Source organism: Aythya ferina (assembly GCF_964211825.1).
Source record: "Aythya ferina genome assembly, chromosome: 7".
Lineage (NCBI taxonomy): Eukaryota > Metazoa > Chordata > Aves > Anseriformes > Anatidae > Aythya > Aythya ferina.
In genome coordinates, this window is record NC_140302.1 from 3,624,136 (window position 1) to 3,642,028 (window position 17,893).

The 17,893-nt window shown below is 38.3% G+C and overlaps 1 long non-coding RNA gene across 3 annotated transcripts in view; it reads left to right on the forward strand.

The window, feature by feature from the left end:
* The window catches only part of LOC311440068, a 599,898-nt gene that overhangs the window by 269,136 nt on the left and 312,869 nt on the right, over positions 1-17,893 (forward strand). For all 3 annotated transcript variants that reach the window (XR_014695191.1, XR_014695192.1, XR_014695193.1), the window contains 5 exons: positions 3,223-3,276; positions 6,607-6,680; positions 6,924-7,022; positions 8,020-8,086; positions 11,552-11,740. This is a non-coding gene — a long non-coding RNA (uncharacterized lncRNA). The remainder of the gene's footprint in view (positions 1-3,222; positions 3,277-6,606; positions 6,681-6,923; positions 7,023-8,019; positions 8,087-11,551; positions 11,741-17,893) is intronic.

Consider the following 17,893-nt stretch of genomic DNA (forward strand, 5'->3'; position numbering starts at 1 on the left):
GATTGCTGAAATGCCATAGAGTCTAAAATTGCCATCTTTGAAAACAAAAGATTAAAAAAACCAAACTTGTCTGTCTTCAAGCAGCACGGCTATATATATGTAATGCAAAACCATGGTTGTTAATGTTGAAAAGCTTTATTTTTGGGGGAATAACAATGACACTTCTGTGGTATTGTGTCTGTACGTGTGGTTATGTACCTTGGTAGAGCTTTTGGCAGTTACAGGATGGAATGACAGAAACGCTGATGATGTTTTCAGCTATGTTAAAGAAACAGTAGGACAGGCTTGCACAGGGAGATGAAGAGCTGCAGTTTCCCCTCTTGGAGCAGAACTGTGGCATTCAGATGTTATCAAGTAGGTATTAAGGACACACAGTGAAACTTCAGCTTCATCATAAGGGTTGGAGGTCTACAAAGGACAGATGCATGAGTTGTTCCGAGACATACTGCAGCTGAATGAGTTCTTAGAGATAGGTAGTAAGGGACGGGCACGGGACTGCGCCTGGCTGGAAGGGGAATGAGAAACAGTCTTTAAATAACTGTTTAAGGAAGGAGAATTTGGGAGGAGAGAATTGAACATTTGAGATTATCCTATTCCTAAGTATAGGAAATAAGATCTCATCTTTCAGTTCTTAATTTATTTCTCCATTTGTGATGTGGAGACTAGAAAATGATAATCTCCTGCATAACAGTTGTACTCTGCCTATCAGTCAGAAGATGTACAGAAGTGTTACTCCTTTTGTACTCTTAAAATTTACCAAAAATGAACGATGAGGAACTAGTTAAAGTTACTCATCGCTTTTGTAATCCATCTCGATTTCTTGATTTGGATATGTTACCAAAGATAGAATTCACCACCTCAAGGTTGGATGGAACTCTAGATTTAGTGGTTTTTCTTTTTTTCCAAGAAAATGTCAAGAAGAGGACAAGAATTTGCAGGTAATCATAAAGTAGAACTAGGCCTTTAGTCAGCGTGCTCTCTTCACAAACACTAATGCCTTGAAAGCATCTCAAACTTCTCTGCTGACACCCTTAAGTACATTACAGAGGAGGAAATCAATGAGGCGGTGCTTTTTGAGGAACTCATAGATGGAAATCTTACCCAGGTGGCTTGGTTGCCTCTTCAGAAGTTTCTCTAGAGCAGAGAAATCCATCAAAGACCTAACAGTAAGGAGAGGCAGCTGTACAGTTCAGGCTGTTCTACTGAGCATGCCACGTTTGATCTAAGCTTTTCGGAGTGAAGAGAGAAAGTCAAGGGGAGGGAGGGGAAATCTTTAGAACTGTTGTCCTGAAGCAGCTCTCCAGGAATACGGGAGAATGCTATTTGAAGACAAATAGTTTGGTTATCTTTGTGCTGAGCATTAATAGGGGGAGCCTTGGGTAAAGTTACTCATCTTATTTTGCTTTCCAAATGGAAAGTCCAAAACCGTTACAGTTAGCAGCTGCTCCCTTTAAAAGCAAAGGACTAAGAAAAACAGTTTCACCCAAACAAACAGAAACAGAGTACATAGCAAGTGACAAAAAAGGAGTAAGTAAGGTGTAAACTGAAAATATAATATTCCTTGTTTTGATTATATTAAATGATAGAGGGAGAAAGAAGGCTTGTCCTTTGTCCAGGAAGAAATCATGGAGTGCTTTAACACAGCAGAGGACTCTTAGCATGTTTGCTACCACCTTGAACTGACAAGGACAGAAAAACTTAGACCTTCACAGGTTATGAAAACCACAATTACTGTTTGATCTTTCTTAGTTGTTCTAGTTAGGCATAGCCAAGATGAGATTTCCCTGTCCTGATTCGCCATCGCATCATGTTACAGGAAAGAGTCTGTGCTGTAAAGAACAGCCTTTGGATAGAACCCCATTTGGTTGGAGTTTGGTTGAAACTCCCAGGTTGCATTAATTCTGGACTTTGAAAGTTTTGTAATCAATGTAATGTATTGAGAAAGAAGAGCCACAGGTATGATCTGCGCACTTCTAATGAAAGCGTGTCTTCCCCCCCCCCTCCCCAAGTATTCCTTATAAACAGATGAGTTTGTCCCGTATTATCTGCTAGATGCTCAGACGTGCTCGAGAGCTGAATTGCATTTCATGGAGGCTGAAATTTCTAGTGTTACAGTGCTCTTTGAAAGCCTAGTAAAAGGCAAATGTTGCAAGTGTGTTAACTAGGCAATTAGATGTGGAGATATAATCCCTGAAAATACAACCCTGGTTCTAATGACAGATATACTTGAGACAAAACAGATGTTTTGTTTTGAGGATTTTTATCCACAGATACCTTACACTGAAGAAAGGATTTAAGACTGTACAGATGGTAAAGCTACATCTTAAATGAACGTAGGCTACTTAAGGATTTATTTATTTTTTGATTTGAATGAGTAAACCTTAGAACAGGTATTGGGAATAAAGTATTACATTCATTTCTAGACCATATGTATATGCTTAGATTCCTTCTTTTCCATTTCGATATCTTTGGCTGTATGGGCTTTAATTGCATTTCCTTTTTCATCTTCAAGTTTTCTTTCTATCTTTTTGTATCTATCAAGGAAGTACATGGCAGCTACTGGTAAAGAAACCTTATTTAGAATGATGTCAGTATGCCAGCAAATACTTTTTAGTAGAAATCAGTACAAGGCCAAGAAGCCTCTAAACTGCACAAATAAGTTATCATTTCTCTCACCAGTGTCGTACTTTCCGATTTTTAGTCAGTTCTAATGTGCTTTTAGAAAAAAAACAGTACTCTTCTAATGTCCTATTTTGACTTGAAAACAAAGGGGTTTGTTTTTCTAGTCTAAAATTGTTATTTTAGGTCACAAACCATTTATGAAGGGAATTACTCTAATATATGATGTTTTTAATATCTTCATTTGCCTACTGGTTAAAGGATTATTGCACATGCTTTCCATAGTTCTAAGATTATTTGCTGATTGTATGCCAGTTTCATCAGAGTAGTGTAAATGTAAAGAAAACTGCATGCTGATCCATAGATCTGTCTCGTACCTATTTAACTAATTCAGTCATTCAGAAACTCGATGTGATGATGGCCAGTTATTGATGTCTTGAAATTTGTCTATTTCACCTAAAATATGTCGATACAATGTTGAGAGAATACTAATACGACTTGGCAAAAATCTCTCTAACCATAAACTACTGTGAGTTGTTACAGTAGTGCCCCATGGCACATCACTGTGAATTGTGAATTAATGCTGGTTTTTGTTCTTTCAAGCCCACTTGTATTCAATGAGGTTAAAGAAGTTCCGATATCGCACCCAAGAAAAAGGTATGTTTTTCTTTTTTGTTTTTATAATCTTGATTATTTTTTCTTGGCCATTTGTGTTTTTCTAGATTGGGTGTTACATAATGGTCTGCAGGGGGACTTGGTTCTGTGTTTTACCCGTATGGATTTCAGTCAATACAATTAATTTAGCTGTGCAAGTTTTAATACTTTCTGCAATGAGAATGTGTCTGAGCCCACTGTAAGTTGTACATAAATTTTCCTGAAGTTAGTGCTATGTATTCTAGACCAGTCTTTCTAGATGGAACTAAATGATGGGGAACTTGAAGCACTTAGAAATATTTGTAACCTAAGCATAATTTTTATTCCAGTCTGTGTATGTCCCTCATTTCTTTGGTGATGGCTGAATTAATTTAGTAATTACTTCCCTCTCTATTGACTACTTGACTAATTACTAGAATAATCATTAAAGTAATTACTTCTTTGTTGACCAAGAGAAAGCTTGTTGGTAAAAATCCATACATGTTAACAAATCAAAATTTGAAAGCTTTTTTGCTACACAACTGGTTCACCAGAGAAAATTTAAGGAGTTAAATTCCCCATCCAAGTGGGGAGTGCACCTTCCCTGGTCCCCTGCACAGGCACTGTCCCCTGCTTTCTTTTTTTCTCAGACTACTGCGTGTCTCAGGTCAGTTGGAAAGAAAAGGCAAATTCCCTGAGCTGGGTAGCATAGTAATTCACCATAATTAGAAGCTCTTACACCATAGGTATTGGATTGTTCTTTAGAATAAGACAGCCTGAGTGCTGAAAATGTTGATTTTGTGTGGACTGTCTCATGCAGACTTAGCCCAATGGCCTTCTGTGAGAAAATTACTAATAAATTAGGAAATGAGAACTTTTAACAGTCAAAACTTAAACGCTTGATTCAGTAGAGCTCTTCAGTAGAAACTGAAGTGATTCAGTGAATTGGGACTTCAGTTCTCCACAAAAGGCACGCTGTGTTGTTAGCGGAGCAGGGCTTTCCCAGCGACATGATGGTACCTTTTTGACCAAATACTTGAATGGTGATAGTAGGAAAATCAAAGTCCTACTTCTGCCTTTAAGTGAACTTGCAAAGCAGCAAAATTTAGCTACTAATGTGCTTTTTTCTTTTTTAAGCTTAATGTTTTAAATCAAATAAAGCTGTCTCTTATTCATGATCTGAATGAGGACATGGCCCTCAATATTACACAGTAGCCTATCTTTGCTAAGCCTTCAGCATGGCGTGGTAGTATACATGTACATGTATATGCTGTCTCTAGGTTTCCCTGCAGCTTTGAAGAAAACTTGAACTTACTCCACTAAACATTCGTGAATAATCAGCCAACTTGCCATTTTAGGCATCCCGTCTAAGAAATTTTAAAGTACGCTCATGGGTGGGCATTGAAAATGTTCTGGCTGACAGAGACATCCTCGTGTCTCACGTGACAGTGAGCATCACAGTAGCATAGTTGCGGTATTCTGAGGGGAATTTCCCAGCACTTAAATGTTTCTTTTGGGTAAAGGATTGGAAAGAGATCTCACCTAGTAAATGTTCTGTTGTGTTTTACTTTGAAAATGTGAGTCCTGACAGTTTTTCTGTTGACTGTCTTTCATTAGCTTATTCGTAGCTATTGATAATATAGCTTTGATAATACAGCTTATTCGTAGCTAGTTTATTTTTTAAAGAGGTTGTGTATGTGAATACCATGTAATTCACGAGCACGTATGTTTTGAGATTGCCATATATAATAAGGAGGACTACAACCTCTCCGACAGTTCTTTACACAGGAAATGTAACCATATTATCTTAGCAACTGACACACTCTGCTGTAAAGCATGCAGAAACCCTCCCAGATGATGTCTGGAGTCCTTTTTCTAGCTGTCAAAGACTCGTCAAGCGTTTGCATTTTCTGTAAGGCTGGTTAATAAGATGCTGTATCTGACTTACCTGTGGGTTGCTGATTAGTTTGGTGTTCATGTAAAGACATTTGGAAAGGATCGTAGTGCTACAGAGGTTATCTAATAAATCAATGTGAAAAAAATTAGGTTACAGCAGTCAAAAGCCAATATTGCAAACTGTACTGGGCCGTTGTAAAGTCTTTCAGGTTTCTGGAAAAAAAAAATAACTCCTCCATTTCATTTCAGTGTTTTCCTGGAGTACAGCACTACTCTTATTTCAGTTTTACAGTTATCTGCAGTGCTTGGAGGTCAGCCAGTTTGACCAGAGAGCTACAGCCAGGCCATTTTATAATCTTGAGGTACTTAGCACTGAAGATTCCCTGCAAAGATTGCAGTATTGAATTGAAATTACTCTCCATACATCGAAAGTATGTTAAATGCCTTGTGCTTGGAAGGGGCAGCTGGTAGGGCAGAAAGTATTTTATCTACATTGAGTTAAGATTGGTCTAATTGTCCACATTAGCAATCAGGGAAGGCATCATAGGAAAATGGAGAGTGAAGGAAATGGAAATAAAAATCCATCAGGAGTGTTGATTTTGAGGCTCCTAGCTGCACAGCTAGCCTTACCTTTGAATTAGGGAAGGGGGGTGTCCTTTGTGGGTTTAGGAGAGAGGGAGAAAGGGGGTCCAGTAACCAAAATACTATAGCAATAGCTGGCTCTATAATTTTGCAGGAGTATGATAGAATATTTGAATAAAAGGCTCACGATGATAGCTTAGCATTAAATTTGTAACAAAGTGTGGTCTTTACTTGTAACCCTTTCATAATATGAAGCTACTAAATACTACAGTTGTTGTTGACTTGATTATCATTTTTAGAGAATAAAGAAGCAATAAAAACCTTTAGTGGCTTTCTGTCTTTTTAATAAAGCGTTTCTGAATAAAGTGCGTTTTTAATCTCCTACAGCAAATAAGATTGTATAATTCTTACGAGTTTCAAAATGCCCTAAAAGTTAGTTTTGTAGCTGTTCCATCACTTACTTTTCCCTAGCTGGTTACCTATATTGTAGCTTTTTATCCTAACTTTTGTTAGGTCAGTGTTTAAAAACAGTAATGACTTAGAAATGGCTTTAAAGATTAATAACCCCATAAAAGAGAGGTTTTTAGTCTGAAATAAAGTTTTACATAAATTTAATTCCCTAAGATCTATTACTACTGTTATGATAAAAGGGCCCCCACCCACAATATCAATTTTCTTCCTAATGTGATATTTTTTTTCTTGAACTTTGTGTTGGCCTAACAGAGAGCTAGTAGTAGTGAAGTAATGTGAACTGCGTTACCTTCTTGCCAGTGGCCATAAGTGGTTATCTAGAAAAACCTAGTAAAGTTGGTGATAATAGGGATATAGATAGTAAAAATCCTAGTAAACCTTTCTTCTTTAATGTATGCCTTTCAGGAGACATGGAAGCTGTCTAGAAAATGGCAGTTGAGGAGTGTATTCTACAGACTGATGTCATGTAGGGAGAGAAGGTAGGTGTCCATGTATGCCAGCCCTATCAGGCTGTTCTTGTTGACTTAAAAGTTCTTCCACTTACTTCATTGTGCACTGATTTCTAGAAAAAAGGCAATACTAGCCCTCTGGAAATGAAACAAAAGAAGGAAATGGGATTTCTGTGGGTTGCTGCATTCTGAGGTCAATTTTAATGCTTTCTGGGGTCTCAAATTACTGTTCTGATGCAGTCAGACCTAACTTACGTGTTATCTCTTATTCAGGACATCCAAGCTATCTTTTATTCACTACATACTGCATCAAAAATAAACTTCCCTTTGAGAAACAAATATGGTGTTCAAGGAAAAAATAATCTGTATCTGGTAAGCATGAAGTTTATTCTTGGAATTTGAACAAACTTTTTCTTCTGGTCCCCGTTCTGTCTTGAGTCAAGACATCAGCTAATTTCCTTAGGCTCTGCTGGGGAGGCCATTCTTTAATGTTTGAGCCTTTTCCTCTTCTCCCTATGCCTGTGGTAAGGTTGGCAGCCATTTGTTACCCTATCTCCTAAACCATTCAACCAGGAAAATAAGCATGAGGTATATGTGAAAGTTTCTTAGGATACAAAAAATGAAGAGAAATGGGGAGATTGATGGGAAAACTAGGTGTTTGATCAGAGCAGAGGCACGATTTGCAACATTTGGTTTCTGGTTTGTTGCATAGGCACTGGAGTTAAGATAAACTCCGAATAATGAAACTGTAGAGGCTATAGAGCACGACCTGTTTGCATGTTCTTACAGGCCCTGTTAGCAGCTACGTGCTGCTGTCAATTCAAGACATACCATTAGAGGGTAGGTTCAGATTAGATGTTAGGAAGCAATTCTTCACTCAGAGGGTGGTGAGGCACTGGCACAGGCTGTCCAGAGAAGCTGTGGCTGCCCCATCCCTGGGGGTGTTCAAGGCCAGGCTGGATGGGGCTTTTGGGCAGCCTGGGCTGGTGGGAGGGGGCCCTGCCTATGGTGGGGGGGTTGGAACTGGATGAACTTCACAGTCTCTTCCAATCCAAACTGTTCTGTTAGTCCCATTCCAACATCAAAGGTTTTAAGTGAAGTCTGCTTTGACTGTGCCTTCACATAGTCAGGTAAGCACACCAACAAGAAGCCATCTGACAGGATACAGCGATCACAATGGCATAGAAAAATCAGAGAGAAAGGACATGGTTTGTACCGTTTGTCTACTTACACTCTGAAATCATTGTGTTCTCAAAATTTAGTTTTCTCAAATAAAAGAGATTCAAAAATAAATCACCATAGAACCATTCTATAAATCACTTTAATATAAAATATATATGTTTTTAATACTCTAATACATTTATTTCAGATTACCCAAAGATGATGTGTCTTTGCTCAGATTTCATACCACCATGGATGAGTGCTGTCTGTAACAGGTACCAGTCAGTCTGAGAGTCACTTTATTTATTGCAGTGGAGTTGAAAATAATTCTAACCTTGTCAGGTCAGATTTTTATTCCAAAAGTTGGCAGAAGGATATAACTTGCATAGATAATTCAAAACAACCTGTTTGCATTTTCTTCACTTGAGACTTTGTGTAAGGAAAAAGGAATATTAAAAAAAAATCCAAGTGAAAAAAATGCAAATAAATGTAGTTTTCAAATTGCTATTCAGTTTGTAATCCTAATTCAAATAAAGTCAGAATTTGCCTTTAGCAAATTTGGATTTAGCAGAGATGGAAACCTGTTGTTTGATGCTGTGCTGGGAAAGAAGAATGTATCTTGTTTAATATGATAGGACTTAAGCATATGCATAATGTGGAGCATACAGTTACCATTGCAAGTAATGTTCTCTAATTAAGCTTTAATACAGTGCAAATAAATTCAGATCTGACATGCTAGAACACATTATTTCAGGAAATAATTTGTGCTTTAATGCTACATGTAACATTTTGTGGTGTTTTCTAAATGTGACCCTGAATTAAAGGGTCGGCTTTACCAACCTTTGGAGATATGTATTATTTCATATCTCTTAATTTCATGTCAATATTTTCTGGCTCAGGTTTATTTATCTTGAAAATATTTGTTGAACTTTGTTTTACCTGTTATATTATTTTTGTTTTACCTGTTCTACCTATTTGTTAATTTTTGTTTACCATAATAGAAGTAATGTAGAAGATAAGCATGTCACACCTGAATTCCTTGTGTTCAATGGACTCTGCCTAATACAACCAGAGTCCTGATAGATCTGATGGCATTGCTACCGATAGTATAGTAGAGCGGGGTCACTTTCTGCTTTGAGTAGGGTTCAACATAATGTTTGAACTCCTCCATTAAATTTGAGCTCAGTTTTATTGTCTGGCTTGCTGGTGATGGGTAGACCCGTACTTATTTTTTGCACAGTTCTGCAGAATCATGAAGGTAAGTAGGAGTTTGAAACTGTATTGTATTATCCAACAGTTCACAGAAATCAAAGCCCAGGATTGATAGCTTTTTTAAGGCACCTATGTTACATGGGGTATTTCTGAAACTTCTATAGCCATATCACATATGTTGAGAGGAGTCTGATGAGTCTTGTGATAACGTTTGAATTCTGCAGACCTGTTCTCCCCACCCCTCTTCATCTGTCATTATTTGCTTCTCTCGTCTTGAGTTTGGCTAGATGTTTTTCTGTTTGTTTGTTTTTTTCCTCTGATAGTGCTGGAAAGTTAATAAACTTCTACAGAGTTATTAACATACTGGAAAGTCTTTTAGCGATCTTTCTTGGCATCATTCAAGCAGTAATTCAGTCCTCAAATTTAATGAAGTATAAGGTAACAAGCCTCATAATGTAAATAATGAGCTCCATATCCAACTTTTGTCTATCTGTTCAGAAAAGGATTCTTCTGTGCTTTACTAGGCAGACAGCCCTTGCTAAAATTCTCTACTGAAACATTTTCTGTAAGTTAAACAAAACTGTCAAATACCAAAAATCTATTTTGGGGGGGGGGGTGGGTATCGGAGGTTTCTGCTTTGTTTGTAGTTTTTTGGTGTTTTTTTTTTTTGTTGTTTTTTTTTTTTTTAAACATTTCTTATGTTTATGTAATAAATAGCCATTGTTAAAATCACAGCTAACCAAAGGAAGACAGCAGCCCTTGGAATAGTAACATTGCTTTAGTGGGGCATGCTGAAGTTCACGAATAGTAGTTACGAAAGAAGCCTCTTCCCTAGCACTGTGCCATGAAACTTTAACTTACTGCTCTTCGCACTTTGTGTGGCCCAAAGAGAACAGGAACAGAAGGATTGTGGGCAGAAAAAGTAATAAATAAATAAATAAATTAAATAAATAAATAAAAACAAAACCACAATGAAGTATGCAGATTTTTTCCATCTTTTTATTTGCAAGGGAGCTTTTTTGTAGTTGTAAAATGCAGAGCTCATACACAGGTCTGTGTTACGTGTGTAGAAGCTTGTGACACTTTCACACTATTCAGGAGTGACAGCAAAGTTGCATTCTGAGGAGAACTGATCTTATGGGAGATTTCCTTTGTGAGCAGTCAGCTGGGTCAACGCAAGTCTCCATACATTCACCATGGTGACATGCTGTGTACTTACAAGCTGCACTCAGCATTCAGTTACATGTACATGATCTGGGTTTTGCACTTTCTATGCTACAGGTGCAGAATTCATCTAGCTCCATGCAGAGCTAAGGCACTTGTGGCAGGTCAGATGTGCTGGCATGGAAAAAGAGCTACCTTGCTCTCTGGTTGTCTCAAATACAAAACCAATTAACTTACCTTTGCATGTATTGCCTTGAGCTTGCTCTTAAAAATCCGTTAGAATTAAATGAACTTAAGCAGAGTTAGCCAGTGTCACATGTCAGGAACTGGAAACATAAAGAACTATACCATATTAATTGTGTTTACCATTTCAGCTGTAGTCCAGGTGGGTTTGTTAGCTCTAGCTTAGCATTGCTTCCATGGGAGGTTTAGGTACTTTTGCAGAGCTGCATGTGCCTTGCTTGGCACTAGGTCATCTTGTCCTCTTGGTGCTGGAGGTGTTGTGTGAGTGGGTGAATGTACACCAATTTCTCATGGTAAACCTGATATAAAAATGCATACAAAGTACAGGGTTTCTAGATACTGTGGAGTGAATCATATTTGTACTTACTGACATTGGTGCTCCCCATCCAGACCTGTGCTCTGCAGAGTGCCCTGTAATGTGTACCTCCAGGGTTCTGCTGTTTAAGCTATGCTTGTCCATACCGCCGATTAATGGAGCACTGACAGCATATGGAAATCAAGCATCTGTGGACAAGCAGTTCCTCTTCTCACTGGAGTCAGGAGTAACTAGGAATGAGTAGGGCGTGAAACAGTAACTGAAACACTACTTCAGAGTCCTCTATGGAACAAACATATGGTCTGAGAACATGCTGTATCTCATCCAGCAAGCCTTTGGTTTGCGATACTGTGTACCTCCATCAAGCTCTGAAAACCTCTCTAAATTTGTGTGTTGGATGGTTTGCTGCACTGTGGTCAACCATCACATATGGTTATGTCCACTTGTATCCAAATACATCATCACATTCATCCCAAGGTACTGCCAATTGCCATATGGTAATCAGTTTTGTAATTTACATTCACCTGTTGGAATTAATCTCCTCGTGTAGATAGGCCTAACCATTTTAATGATAGGCCACTAATGTATTCAAACATTGGTCAAGATAAAAAACAGAGCTGTAAATGTTTCCTACGATAACTTGTAAAAATATGTCTATTGTATTGAAGGTTGACACTTCACCCAAACCATTTCTTTCTGAGAAAGGAGAGTAACCAGATCATCTACAGGATGAGTACATGTTTATAGATTCATCACACTGATGTTTGTTGCTTAAGTGTTTTTGGTTTTGTTTGTTTGTTTCCAGGGAGTAGAAAACTGTTGTGTCTAAGTAGAGAAAGAATGCTTAGGATGAGAGACGTGCCTCTGGAGAGATGCAGAGAAATGCAGCAGCAGACAGGGAGGGAGAGAGAAAACTGCAGCACAAGATAGGCCCTGCCTTGCACCTGTCATTACTGCCTGTCTGCTCCCAGAGTGCCTGAATTAACTGTCGTAAGTAAGAAGTAATTTCTTCTCTCTATGATTCTCAAGTTCTCAGTTGAGTATTTTACTTTTTAATCTTAAATCCAGCTACATTAGCCAACTGAAATTCAACCTTTTCCATAATCCAAGGTAAGAATTTTTTAGTGTATCTACATGTAATTTTGCATTGTAAATTGCTCTCAGGTGATGCAACATGTTTTTAAAATATTTTCATATACCATTAGTTCTTACGTATTTCACTGGATCTGTACATGAGAGCAGAAGAAGTAATATGGTCTGTATAACACAAAATAAAGGGTATTGAAAACTGTCAGTGGGAGTATAAAGATCATTGTGGGATGGTGCTAAAGTATGTGATGTTTTAGAAAAATCTCCCAGAATATTCATACAATGACATGTCAAACGCATACTGGTCTTAGCAAAAAAGAGGTAGTTGCTTCCTCATTTTATCTCTGCCACAGCCGCCAGGCAGATTTACAAACTTCAAGATGGCAAATTCAATGCAATTGTAGCTATCTAATACTCTGTAACATTTTCAGCAAAATGTGTAAACATGAACCTGGAGATTTTGTGATGTTAATAACACATGAAGAAACACGCTAGTGTTTGAAAAGCTATGAATTTTAAAAACAACTCACTTAACATAACAAATGGTAAGTTTCATAGACATTTTAAAGAAAAAGTCTTGAGACAAAGTGCAGTCATTTCTTCCATTTCTGTGCTTCTTGTTTTGCTCTCTATCTTAACTTTCCTTTTAGCTGTTCTGTAAAATAGAAGAAAAATCCCAGCTTCTTCAAATGCAGACTAAGCTGACAAAACATTTTTAACCTTTCTCTTTATGTAGTACTGCAAGGTTGTTTAAATGTTTGCTGTTATGCCATATGTTTAGAATTCTTATTTTAGGAAGTTTTAACATTTGATAGATTTAAAAATATTGTTTTGAGCATTTCCCTGTTCGCAACCTTTGTTTGGGGCTGTGGATTTTGGCCTTGTTACTGTGTCTTGAGAGGCATCTATCCACTTCTCTGGAGATGGCTTCTGGCAACCCTCTGTGGAGTGGCAGTTGTATTTATTTTAAATGGACATTCAAAGAATTAAGGAAAAGTTGAAGACTCAATATGATCTATCCACTAATTAGCTGTATCAAAGGCTGAATACTGGTGGCTTGAGCATTGGAACATTCATGCCAGGGACTGGATTTTTGTGGCTTAAGATGCCCTAAAGAAAAGACTGGCAAGATAAATGCAATTGTTCTGAATCTTCCTGTTGGAGGATTTCACTATAATCTAGTGGAAACTTCTGATAAAATTCTGAATTGGCACCTCCTAGTCTGTACAGCAGTCTTCCTTATTAGGAAGGAAGAATTTCAGTTCACTGATATCTTTTCAGTTAGTTGGAAAGTTCTCTGCTTTTGACAGAACAGCCAGAAGCAGAGGAGGGTTTGGCTGGTGTTTGTACTGTCAGGCAGCAATGTAGTTATGCCAGACTTGTTATGCTAGCCAGAACAAATGTTGTTTTGTACATCACTTTCCTCATAGTGTACTCAGAGCTGTGTCTCTAGCCATTCTCTGGACAAAGCTGAATGGGCTGCCCCATTGTGTTTCTCACAGAACATTGAGGTTGGAAGGAACCTCTGGAGATGTAGTCCACCCGTCCTGTTTAAATCAGTATCAGCTGTACTTCAGGCTGTTGTTGTTTTAAATGTATCTAAGAATGGAGACTCTTCAGCCCTCTTTGGGCAACCTGTTGGAGCGTTCAATGAACCTTGGATTAAACAGCTTTTTCCTATGTTTAAATGAAAATCTAAATAGACGTTACTTCCTTACATTAGACCTGTTGCGCACCATTGAGAAGAATCTAATTTCTTTTTTCCCCCATCAGTCCTTTGCTGGACTCTCCCCAGTGTGCCCATGTTTCTATAGAGCTGTTTTCTGGCCATTCAGGCCCCAGCCTGCAGTGGTGTAGGGGGTTACTCCTCCCCAGATGCAGGGCTTGGTGTTTCCATTTAAACTCACTGACATTCCTGTTGTCCCGCTTCTCCAGCCTGTTCCTCCCACTTCTGTATCATCTGCAGGTTTGTTGAGGGTGTCCTTTGTTCCATCATCCACAGCACTGATGAAGATGTTAAACTGCACTCCTCTAGTGTGTTACCTTCATCTGGACTTTATGCTGCTGATCACAACCCTTTGAGCCTGGCTGTTCAGCCAGGCCTCAGTCCACCTCACACTGCATTTATGTAGTCTGTACTTTAGCAATTTGTCAGTGAGGATGTTACAGGAGACAGTGTTGAAAACCTTACTAACATAAAAATGAGCAACATTTGCTTTTCCTCATCTACTGAGCTGCTGTTCTTCATCATAGAAGGTCACTGCGTTCTTCGAACATGATTTCATCTTTGGAAACCCATGCTGACTACTCATGGTTGTGTTCTTGTCCTTCCTGTGTTTGGAAATGGTTTCCAGGGGTGTTTGTTCTATCACCCTCTCTGCAAGTGAGGTGAGAATAAACAGCCCATAGTTTCCTGCATCTTTGTCCTTGCCCTTCTTGAAGAAAAGAGTAACGTAACGTGTGCTTTCTTCCAATCCTCCCAAAGTCACCGTGACCTTTCGAAAGTAATTCAAAGAAGCATTGCAGTGAAATGATACTAGCTAGCTCCCTCAGCAATATCGAGCAAGAAAACAGAGGAAATGGTGGAAAAGCAAATGGTCTGGGTTTTCTCACAGCAGCAGGGTAAATAAGTATTCTGTGAATGAATTTAGTTTTTCAAGTACAGTAAAGAGAATCTTACACGTGAAGGTGTTCAAGGAAACAACCTGGTATCCAACTGGATGGATAAGAATTTCAGTCGTTAAAGTATATGTAGCAAAAACGTGTGTTTCTATATAATTTTTCTTGACAAAGATAAGGGTTGAACATATGCAAACTCATTAAGATGGATTATTCTTAAGGTTAAATGAGATGTATCAGTCTGCACTAGCACTCCATTTCACAGTTTTGTCTAATTACAAGTACAGCATTGACAAATTCATTCACCTTTATTCAGTGCAGTTTCTCTGAAGAAACTAGGCTGAGATCACTAAGAGAACCCTGTAGAATCAGTTGTTTGTAGGCTTATGGAAATCTAACTGTGGAGGGTCAATCACCATTGCTTTCTGAAGTCCTCATGCCTTGAATTATCCTTGGTATTCTGGTACTTCCAGTGTTGGTTACTCCATTTACAAACCTCCAGGTTTCCTTTTGGAAGGATATGGAATGTATTGTAGAATCATAGAATATCCTGAGTTGGAAGTGACCCATAAGGATCATCAAGTCCAACTCCTGGCACCACACAGGTCTGCCCAAAAGTTTAGACCATGTGACTAAGTGCACAGTCCAGTCGCTTTTTAAATTCAGACAGGCTTGGTGTAAGGGCAGGAAAGTTAAGTTTGCAGTCTGAACTGTAGGTTGGTTTCATCTGTGGCATCATGGTTTGGTCTTAGGAAAACAAATGATTATTTTTCCTGAGGTTCATCTTGCATCTGTTAGTTCTTAACATACTAACTACAGAAGGTTACTCCGCACATGGAAGCTGCATTTCAGTATTTACTAGGTTCTGTTTGTAAATTATCTAATTGCCGGATTAAGGGCTTGAACTTGATGAGCTAAGCATCTTGTTCTCAATAAAAGTGTGTATCACACTTGAAATCAATGGAAGTTTTGTTTTCACAGCAGCTTCAGACTTGATTGTTACATATTTGGTGTGGTCAAGAAACACCGGAGGGCATTAAAAATATTTAAGGACCTTCTCAAAGAAGTGTGCTGAAGATCGGATATTTAATTATATTTATCATTCATTCAAAACCAATTTCAGATGGCACACCTTAACTGCACTGTTTGCATTTGTACACTTGGCCCTGAAGGTTTCTATGCCTGTCTGTACTCTCATGGGGTAAACAGAATGAAAAATTTTCAAATGAATAGTAGATAACGACCAGTACATTTCTAGTACCAAATTACAATTTATTTGAGCTTGCAGAAAGATCGGAGTTGGTATATTTCTACTGATCTGTGATAGAAATATTTACAACAATTAGTATTAGGATTTTTATATATGACCATGGACCGAACTTGGCATTTGAGGTATGGAAATGTGACTGAATTATGGATAGTTGTTTGTTCAACCAGTTCTGTCAGTGAAGCAGAATGATGAAAAAACACATGGTAGTCTGGCAGAGAGACTCTACTAGTAAATGAATGCTGAATTGAGCAATTAGGCAGGAAATCAGAATGAGGATTCACTCTAAGGCAACACATGGCAGATGATACAGAGCAGGACTAGAGACAACTGTTGAAACTGGCAGAACATTGTCAGCACCTGGTAGTGTGATCTATGGCCAGTACAGCCAGCATCCTGGATCTGGGGACTTAAGCTTGGTGTGAACATTTTTCTTGTCTCTCCTGAAACATTTTGAGTGCACCAGCTTGCTCAGAAGAAGCAAAAAAGAAAAATGGTTCCTGCTGAGTGAAAAGAAAAGAGAGAGGTTTGGTTCCTTTGAGTTCGGTGTAGAAAAATGTTCCCTTTTGTTTCAGTAAGTCTGCATTATGGGAAATAATTGCTGCATAGTGAATGAAGTATCTGAAAATGAAATATTTTATTGGAAATTCTTCCATAAATATTATGGTGTTACAGGTCAGGGTAGTCAGATTGTCACTGTATAATTCCAAACCTTAAAAAGCTTCTGCTTGCACTGTGTCATTAATATTCATCTAAAGTAGCAACATTCATTCAGAAAAGTTAGAAAAAAAAAAAAAAAATCAGATCTCTGTGCTAGGATAAAGAATGGTGTATTACAATTCCACACCAAATGACTGAATTTGATTATTTATAGCATGTGTTGTGGGGCTTGAACACCAGCATGCCTGGTAGGGGTGAAGCGAAGCTGGTACAGTATCCCAGTAAGACCTGAATGTGTGTTGTCTGTGAAACACAAGATAGCTTTGCTGTAAGTGTGCTGTTGCTTCACCTGTAGCCCAGATAGTTCCTAGGAAGTAGATGTGTATGGCTTAGTTCTAAAATGTGGAGTCTTGGATTCCAGTTCCAGTGTTCCTTTGTATGTCTTGAATTAGATGCATGCCCTGAGAGGGTGTTAAAAGCTGTAATTTTACTGAAAAATAGCATTCTGTATAATGTCATCAGTGTCAGAGAAAATGGAAAGTTCTAGAAATCCATAGTGGATAAATCCTCTTTATACTTTCGTATCATCTGCTTTCACTTCTTTCTAGTACTCCAGTGCTGGGAAAAGCAAACTCCTTCCCTTCAGGAGAAGGCCAGTCCCAGCCTCATGGAAATTAAGGATAGAGCGTTTATTGTGGGCTGTGAGAGTCGAGAGTTTTCTCACTTAGGGTTGATCTAGCTTTCATAATCAAAATGAAGATTAAAAAGCATTTTCATGAAAATACATTCTGGCAGTGATTTGCGTAGTATCTACTACTGTACTGTTTGAATATAGAATGCTAAAGTGCAGCAAACTAGGTCAAATTCGCATTTGCTAATCGAGCTCAGCTGTGCTGTCTGGTGAGCTGCTGTGTACCTAATAACTGTTCTCATGCAGTTCAGCTGCAATAGGAGATGCTGCCTAATCCTGCCATGGGAATGTGGTGGGGACTTACACTGCAGTAAGCAGTTACATTCAGGGGAAAGGTTGATTTTTTTTTCTCTTTTCTTTCCTCCCCATCTGCTTATTAAATAAAGTGCTAGAGAGGATTGCAAATGACCAATACTGCCTAACAGATAGGAGAAAATAAATACCATTCAGAACATCATCATTCGGTGATTATTACCAGCTAATACTGTTTGAGCATCCCCATTGTTGAACACAACCTGTTCACAGAACATAAGTCAATAAATGTATGAAGTCACAGGCTGCATCTCAAAATGAATTAAGCACCCTGTTATCAAAGCATGTGCTTTTACATGGTAGGTTACTTAGCATTAACTTCCTTTGCTCACATGTATAAGGGAAATTAATTTCATAAAAAGAATGAAGTTCTAATGTTTTAGATCAGCAGGAATAAATAGAAAACCTGCATTAGCAGAACATAGTGAAGATCTTAACTACTGCAAGATTGATCTCAGGTGTCTAAGTGGGAAGAGTTGTCCGTGCGTTTTTCAGATTAACCAGGGTAT